Genomic DNA, 8,413 nt, shown 5'->3' with positions numbered 1-8,413 from the left:
CCTCAATCTAAACTATTTTCTTTGCAAGCGGTTATTTCAAAGTCATAATGAAAAGTATCATTTGAATTTTAGTACTTACACCTGGCGTAAAATTAAGTTCGAGTTGTTTCTTCCGAAGGGAATATTTTCCCGAGAACAAAATAGAACGCATGTCGTTTTTGTAGTAAAGGTCCGGTACGAGACTTATTTGTCTGGGACGAGACATTTGTAACGTAGGAACCGGTTGACCTCGTTTTACCTTGACACGAAGTCACGTGAGCCACACACAGGTGGAGGAATGTGTGAACATAGCATTTTAAACTCTATTTGAATATAATAGTAACAGTTACTAAAACAGAATAACTTGTTGGTGCGTCAATGCAAGCAACACCGAACAATTAAGGAGGTCTGTAACAGCTTGCTCGTAAACAAGGATTTACATCACATTTTGTAGCATTATTAGATGATTAAACTTTGACAACCCAACCCGTCTCATGCCTAACCAGAGAAAATTATGTCAAATTGTTCATTGTGTTAGGGCTGCAACGACGCAGTTATTCCGGTTGAACTTTGTGCTGCTTTCAATGCATGACGCACCATTTGGTGGACTGGTCTAACGTATAACACCTTCCAACAGTCTATTAAAAATACAGATAAAAGAAATCTTTGGCATATTTCCAGAGTTCATCATATCATCAATCAATGGTGCAAACCCGAGTACTTTGTGCCATGAGAACGAACTCCATGATTAATTGAGTTCCAAATGACCCTTTGCAAACTTTGAAACCTGTAAAAACGCTAAAAACGTTTAGTTGCCTGACGATGTAAGGAGCACATGAGCAGATATTTCAAAAAAATCACCAAAAGAAAAGTAGCAAACTGTTAACAACTTGAGAATTTTAAGTCATTTGTTTTGACACAATAGAAACTGAGTATATCATGTACGCTGACGTCACTAACAGTGTTTGTTGCAGGCTTGGCTTCTATTGTTGAACACCTCGACCGGATCAAGTCGCAATAAATATTACGGCGGACGTTTTTATCAGCCTGAGCTTGTAAGTATGCGTGTCTCTGTCTGTCGTCAAAATGATTGAAATCACATTTAAGTGGGGTGAGACCGTGAATGCAGCTTGTGTAATGCGTACGAACAAGTGAGTCAATACCGACACTAAACGTCTTAGATCACAATAAATAAAAATGTCATGTACCATTTAGTTAAAATAGTCGTCATTATTACAAAGAATTACATCTACCGAAGTTGTCGTTTAACATTTCTTTTAACGTTCAACAATAACTTTGTCAATGGCGGGCATCCGTACAGGACACTCCGTGTCAGATGTTTATAATCAACGATGGCGCCGGTCTAGCGGGAAATGGTTTCGAACACAAAACACACTGAGTTCAGGTACTAGGTATTCAAATTCTTTAGTATCCAAGTATCCATACCGATACCAGGTTAAGATACCTGTGACCTGGATAAAGATTAAAATTTGGTTATAATATTAGATCAACACAGCAAATGTAAGGAGTGAATTATTTAACACAATCAGTGTTCGCGGTGACTTTTTTCTCCTCGCGTACGGCATACGCATTAGTCTGCTAAAATTGCGTAATGGCTGGATTTGAGTGCGTAATTTCACTTCCGCACTCGATTGATGAAAAAACTGACAGCAAAATACATGCATGTGCCGTTGAATAAACCTACACTACATATTCGGATTGTACGATGTAACATTATTTTAATGAAAACAGTTTAACGAACAACTTGAACAATGTTGAAACGTAACAGCGAAGGGTATACATGCAACCGTCACAACACATCGGGCAACCCAAAAGTTAAGAGTTATGGCAGCTTATCCAGACGGTTTCTGGACGTTTCGGCACCAAGTCGTTTCGGCCTTCCAATTTCAGGCCCCAAGTCCGAGTCGTTTCGGCACCGCAACCCAAGACGTTTCGGCACCGCTGAAGGCTACCTGTGGGAACTAGTGCTGGAGCGTAATGTTACAAATCAAAGCACTGAAAAGTATAGTGTCAACTAACATGAGAACATGGGAAGAGACCGTAAGAAAAACTTCATATCATTTTCAAATCTGTGACACAAGTTTATCGATATCAATAGCCGCTGACAGCCGCCGACACGGCAAAAGTTTGAAAGCGGTGAGGAAACAGCACGGCAAAATTCACACAAAATGCACATAAAGTACTGGTCAGAACGCAAAGGTCACGCTTACGAATATGACGGACCAGTCAATTACTAAATAGTTTGGAAAAAAAAAACGAAACACAGATGCTGAAACCTTGGGTTGCGGTGCCGAAGTGACTTGGGGCCGGAAATTGAGAGGCCGAAACGACTTGGGCCGAAACGACTTGGTGCCTGAACGACCAGTTACCATCCAGACACTTCTGCAGTGTTCAAAATTTATCGGGATTCCGACGAGCTCTACCAATGAATCATTTTCTTCACGGACTCGTAGAGCAAAGTTGAAAGAAATTAAAACAGATTTGTCTGCTTCGACGCCATGCTGCATGTGTGCTTGATCAAAATTTGGGAACAGCGAGACGCGATGATCGTGCACGGTTGGCATATATAATTTGTCGCAACATTTCTGTCAATCACTCACTTTCAGAAACTATCGCTCGCCTGAAAAATTAGCAAGTTGACGTAATTCATAGGCACAGCTGACATGATAACGTGCCTAACGTGATAAAGTGTGGACTACGATGCCGATTTTTCAGACAACGCCCAGAGAATCCGAAACTTTCCACACAAAATGAGTGATCGACAGAAATGTGTTGCAACAAATTTCGTCTGGTTGTCGCCTAAGCTCAGTCGTGGGGAGTGCTTTCGGTGTTATCCTTTGCGTATAGAAAACGCATAACGATGAAAAAATGCGTAGAGAGGTCATTTCAATGCGTAAATACGCACGATTTTTGCGTAAACGCGAACTCTGACAATAGAATAAGACATGGAATAACATACACTGTACTTTTGTCGGCTAAAATCTAAGAAATAAAGAAATTTCGAATACCAGTTTTTGATTATGGTCATGACAGATACACTTCCTGTCTTTAATGAAATAGCTCAATATTCAGTAAATTCTTGATTGGATTCGAACCCATAAGGTGGAGCGCCTGTCAAAGCGAAGCCATTACAGTCAAAGTGATCGGCTACGAAATCTCGGTCCGTATAGCAATGGTTAAATAACCAAACTACTTTATTCAATTTTTATGACCTAGACCCCTCCACATCCCGTACAGTTATTAAGCACTCATACACAAACATATACGGTAATACACATTGCTCACAAATACTATCAATGCAATGACTTCATAGCTAAATTGTCTTCAAAAATTGCGAGAATCAAAAACAGCATTCTACATAAATCCAACCGAAAGCCTATGGTCAAGAAGAATATTTCTGTGTACATTTGTTATACCAAAATAACTAAGGAAAAGAACATAATATTGCCAAACACTGAGCAATACACACACACACACACACACACACACACACACACACACGGACAGACAGACAGACAGACATCGCTATGACATTAGCCCACGTGTTTACACACGTGTGCTAAAAACCACTGATGGAAATTTTAGTAGTAGTGTAACGCCCCTCCCTGTAGAGATTTTATCTCGAAGCGTCCCTCACGTGGCCAAGGCGTGTGAAGTTCATTGACTCAGATCGTACGAGAAGCAGATAAGAGATAGTGTGATAGTTTAATTAATTAAATTAATTATTGGTTAAGATTTCATTGAGAACATCGAGAATGGGATATTCCATGGTGTGATCTTATTTAATCTTAAGAAACAATCAAAGACTTGGCGGGAAAATTACCACGTGATAACTTTAGTAATTATGTAAGTTTGAATATGTATTTAACTTTGTAGAGAGCGAAGACTGAGACTTGAGATCAGACCGTTGACAGTGAACGACACGGTCGCCATCTTGCAATAAAGTATAAGGTTGTGTTAAATCTACATCTTGGTGTGTCGGCTTCAGTTACTGAAAGCATTACGATCCAGGCTGGTACCTCTCAACTCGTAATTCCCTAACTACGAGCGCAACAATTTTAAGAGAGTTTAGACTGAGACTTGAGATCAGACCAGTGACAGTGAACGACACGGTCGCCATCTTGCAATAAAGTACAAGGTTGTGTTAAATCTACATCCTGGTGCAGTCTACGATAACGCCATACAAGGAGCTGGCTTATTTGAATAAATCATTAATATTCATGACCGCCCGACCAATCAGCGATCGCATAGGTACTCTCGGCACAGAGCAGTAAATTTGCAGCAGTTACTTCCGGGTTCGCGATCGTCGACGATATCCACACTCAGGCGTCGTTATTGTGTAAAATCCCAAGTAAGTTTCACATTTATTGTGATATTGATATTGTTTTTGATGTTTTTGACAAGGATTATTATCATGTATCGCCAAATGAATCACAAATGCGTAGCTTTACGGCACAGCAGTCCAGGACCAAAACGTTCAAATTGGACAGCATGGCCTGCATAAGTGTGCATGGCTGGTACACTACCGTGGCGTAAGTTACGATGTCTTGTGCGCTTGCTTAGCGGACATCGAATGAATTTTACTTGAAAGGTTTGCCGATACAGTATATGCAGAGTATTGGTTTTAGCTGCGAATGGATCATATATTTATGTATTATTTCTCCGTTTAAGTTTAACCCATTTGAAATCTTCATCGACAGCTGTCCAACTACATTCTCAAGCACGAGCAATGGTGAAACAAATTGTTGTTCACAGTACTATCAGTGGGTGAGCCGGCTTCTGCTAGCGGACATTTTTTTAATCTCTTTACTTTTAAGCGGCATGAAATGGCCTTGCTAATGCATGCAGTAGTTTTAGTTATAGTTTACGGATTGAACTTATACTTTGGCTTTGCTAGCTGCCAGATAATATGCATGGGCACACGTGTATGCTATTCACTCACATTTTAATCAAGTTAGGCTGTTATGCTCTGATTGTATTTCATGGTAAGGTTGTACAAGTTTCAATAATTGCTGTGGTCACAGTTAGCTGAGTAACATTATTTTCTTCACAGTTACCATGCATTTCAAATCCGACCATCCCAAGACATCACTATGCAAGTGCAAGCAGAGGATGACAATCCCTATGATTGTAATGCCAAGGTAGTGAAAATGCCTGGGCTTTCTGGTATAGCAGATAAACTCCACGACCAAGTAACCAGGGAGTCAAATAAAAGACACCCAGAACCACAGACAGTGAGACAGATTGCTGGAAAAACTGTGGGCAGAGTTCCAGCCAATTTGTGTGGAGCGCTGAGGGAGTTACTGAGAAGAGAATTGACACTATAAATTGAATGGTGAGTTTTAGAATGCCACTGTGATTGTAAAACTTTTTGAGTCTCATGTGAATTCAGAAAGAAGCAACATCTTACTCATTAAAGTGGCTGCTATTACATCGGGTCAAAGGAAGGTGTTGTAAAATACATGAATAACATCTCTGTAATTATGTTCTAGTACACTTGATCTAGGATGGGGAGGTTGGTTGTCATGCACCAAATCCAAATATTGTGACTTGTATGTATGCAATAAGTGATAAATTTCAATTTTCACATGCAGTGACTACATTGGTGATGTCGTAGTAAGTGCCAACCCAGCCCAGCATCAGAAGTTCAAGAAAAACAAACTGGCCAGTCATGCCAGTGGTGATCGCCAAGGTGGTGGTGCTGTGTTATTTTGCCATTACACTATCCATGTTGGTGAAAACATCCAGGATGCAAGAGACATAATATCTCGTGCCCTTGAAAAGATGCCAGGAAAGCGAAATTATATTGTGGACAATTAAGCCTCCAGTTTCACTTGAAAGAAAGACACACATACATGTTGTTGTAAATTTAATTGAGTTTATTTCTCTTTGAACAAGGTATTCCATATATACTGTTTTGTTTATGTAAAATTTATTTAGATGTGAATGTGCTCTCTCTTGTGCTGATAGAAAACATACTTTGGTAACAAGGTATTTTGTGTGAACAAGGTATTCAATAAATAGTTATATGTTTATAGAAAATATTTTCAGCTGTAGTGTGCACTCTCTTGTGCTGATAAATATCTATAAATATATATCTTTCTTTTTCTTCTTCAAATCCTCTGTACTAAAAACCATGTTCATAATAAATGACTGTTAAAATATTGCAAGAACATTAGTCCGTGGGCTAGAGGGGGTCTACGTGCACCCCCCACAGGATAACAAACCTGTATTTTTCAGAAGCCTTGGGATCCCTAGAATACGAAATGGAATTTTAACAGAAAAAATATAGGGATGGAATAGCTGTTATGGTCATGTTTTGAAGGGTACCGCAAAATCACGATTTTGCGACCCACATGCATTTTCGTCAAACCTGTCTTCTTGTAGTCATCTGCTGAGCTTAGTATTAACTATAACCTCACTTGTTTGGTATCATTAGAAAGGCAATTTATTTTTCTTTAAGATAACATATTGTACTATGCAATATCTTCTACATTTTTTGTGTAATATGACCAAAACTTACCCCATACCCCAAAGTTTAACATCGCAAATTACAGTAAATCTCAAATTCTACCAATTTTTTAGCTAGGCATAATAAAAAATGCAATGCTTTGTATGAAATCTGTTTTATTTGGTACAGGGACATGTCAGAAATATGAAATAGACTTTTAACAGAAAAAATATTGGGACTCTACAGCTGTAACAGTCATATTTTGAAGGGTACCGCAAAATCACAGTGTTGCAGATTTGCATGCATTTTTGTTAAACCTGTCTTCTTATAAGTCATCTGCTGAGCTTGTTTTTGAATATAACCTCACTTGTTAGGTATCATTAGAAAGATAATTTACTAATCTTTAAAATGACATATTGTAACATGCAATATCTTGTATAGTTTTCATGAAATATGACCAAAACTTACCCCATACCCCAAAGTTTACATTGAAAATTGCTGTCATAGCTAAAATCAAATTCTACCAATTTTTTAGCTAGACACAAAAAATCTGGCCATTTTTGCTATTAAATCTGTTTTATTTGGTACAGGGACATGTAAGAAATATGAAATAGACTTTTAACAGAAAAAATACTGGGACTCTACAGCTGTAACAGTCATATTTTGAAGGGTACCGCAAAATCACAGTGTTGCAGATTTGCATGCATTTTTGTTAAATCTGTCTTCTTATAAGTCATCTGCTGAGCTTGTTTTTGAATATAACCTTACTTGTTAGGTATCATTAGAAAGATAATTTACTATCCTTAAAATGACATATTGTAACATGCAAATTCTGGTACAGTTTTCATGAAATATGACCAAAACTTACCCATACCCCAAAGTTTACATTGTAAATTGCTGTCATAGCTAAAATCGAATTCTGCCCTTTTTAAGCTAGACACAAAAAATCTGTCCATTTTTGCACTTCAATCAGTTTATTTGGTACATGAAGATGTCAGAAATGTAAAATAGACTTTTAACAGAAAAATATTGGAATTTTATTGCTGTAACAATCATATTTGGAAGGGTACCGCAAATCTCAGTATTGCTGACTCGCATGCGTTTTTATTAAATATGTCTTCTTATAAGTCGTCTGCTGAGCTTGTTATTGGATATAACCTGGTTTGCCAGGTATCATTAGAAAGGTAATTTACTAATCTTTAGAATGACATATTGTAACATGCAATATCTTCTATAGTTTTCATGATATATAACCAAAACTTACCCCATACCCCAAAGTTTACATTGAAAATTTCAGTCATAGCTAAAACAAATTCTACCATTTTTTTTAGCTTGACACAAAAAATCTGGCCGTTTTTGCTATTAAATCTCTTTTATTTGTACAGGGACATGTCAGAAATATGAAATAGACTTTTAACAGAAAAAAATATTGGAATCTACAGCTGTAACAGTCAGATTTTAAAGGGTACTGCAAACTCTCAGTATTGCAGACTCACGTGCGTTTTTGTTATGTGTCTTCTTGTTAGTTATCTGTTGAACCCAATTTTACACAACACTAAGCATATTGGGTATCATTTGAAGGAACTTTATTCATGAAATGGAATAAAAAGTTACCGCTACCAAAATTCTTTTGGAAAATTACATCTACTCTCATATTCGTTTTTTCCAGTAGATCCTGTACAAGTGATAAAATTTGTATAAAAGTATTTTTTTAAGTAAAGAGATATGCAAACACGGTAAAATGGGGTTTGACAGAGAAAAGTATCAGGATGAAATGGCTATCATTGTCATGTACTGAAATATACTATAAAACATGATATCGCCAATCTGTGTGCATTTTTATGAAACATACCTTCATGAACATTATCTGATTAACCTGATTTTACACATTAAACCGGGCTTGTAGGATATCATGGAAAGATTTTTTATGTTTTGCATGATTCTTTGTTTTGGAAATTAAAG

General features: G+C 37.5%; 1 protein-coding gene and 1 long non-coding RNA gene across 2 annotated transcripts in view; one reads left to right on the top strand and one right to left on the bottom strand.

The window, feature by feature from the left end:
* The window catches only part of LOC139129296 (uncharacterized), a 413,410-nt gene that overhangs the window by 81,069 nt on the left and 323,928 nt on the right, over positions 1–8,413 (bottom strand). The window lies entirely within an intron of this gene.
* LOC139129993 (uncharacterized) lies at positions 4,277–6,092 on the top strand. Its single transcript, XR_011551738.1, has 3 exons — positions 4,277–4,351; positions 5,054–5,335; positions 5,595–6,092. It is a non-coding gene; the product is annotated as an uncharacterized lncRNA (long non-coding RNA).

This window comes from Ptychodera flava, chromosome 3 (assembly GCF_041260155.1).
Source record: "Ptychodera flava strain L36383 chromosome 3, AS_Pfla_20210202, whole genome shotgun sequence".
Lineage (NCBI taxonomy): Eukaryota > Metazoa > Hemichordata > Enteropneusta > Ptychoderidae > Ptychodera > Ptychodera flava.
The sequence above is the reverse complement of the archived record's forward strand: the minus strand, read 5'-3'. Positions and strand labels throughout refer to the sequence as shown.